Source organism: Morone saxatilis, unplaced genomic scaffold (assembly GCF_004916995.1).
Source record: "Morone saxatilis isolate NCDOM2014 unplaced genomic scaffold, NCSU_SB_2.0 Contig15, whole genome shotgun sequence".
NCBI classification, from domain to species: Eukaryota; Metazoa; Chordata; class Actinopteri; family Moronidae; genus Morone; species Morone saxatilis.
Window position 1 is genome coordinate 26,160,120 of NW_023339707.1, and position 481 is coordinate 26,160,600.

The 481-nt window shown below is 32.8% G+C and overlaps 1 protein-coding gene across 1 annotated transcript in view; it reads right to left on the minus strand.

Moving 5' to 3' along the window:
- Window positions 1–481, minus strand: part of slc6a8 (solute carrier family 6 member 8) — a 24,951-nt gene that overhangs the window by 14,488 nt on the left and 9,982 nt on the right.

The following is a 481-nucleotide window of genomic DNA, read 5'->3' on the forward strand; positions in this document are numbered from 1 at the left end:
ACACACACAGGAATGTGGACTTTCAGCACCATGGAGAGCATCTGGTCCCAGGTGGAGTCGAGTTTCAGTCAAATCACAGCGGAGGACATTTTTCTACAATAATCTCACACACACACACACACACACACACACTCACACACACACTCTCACACACACACTGAGGTGTTCGAGGTCAGTGTCATAAAACCATAAAAGAAAATATGAATTATTGATATGTTAAAGAGTCTAATAAAAAATGGTAAAGATGTTTCACTCAAATCTTTTTTAAATGTTCGAACAAAGTTAGATTTTTCAGTTCTCATATATATCATCTGTTTTACTTCTTCACCCATTAATCTCATTTTATTGTTGCATTGTATTTTAGTATCTTTTATTGGCCTGATTTTATTTCATTGCAGTGCTGAAATGTTTTACAGTAAATTCGATTTTTCCAATATGAAAAACTTGAATAATGTTCATTATTATAATTATTATTAGTAGT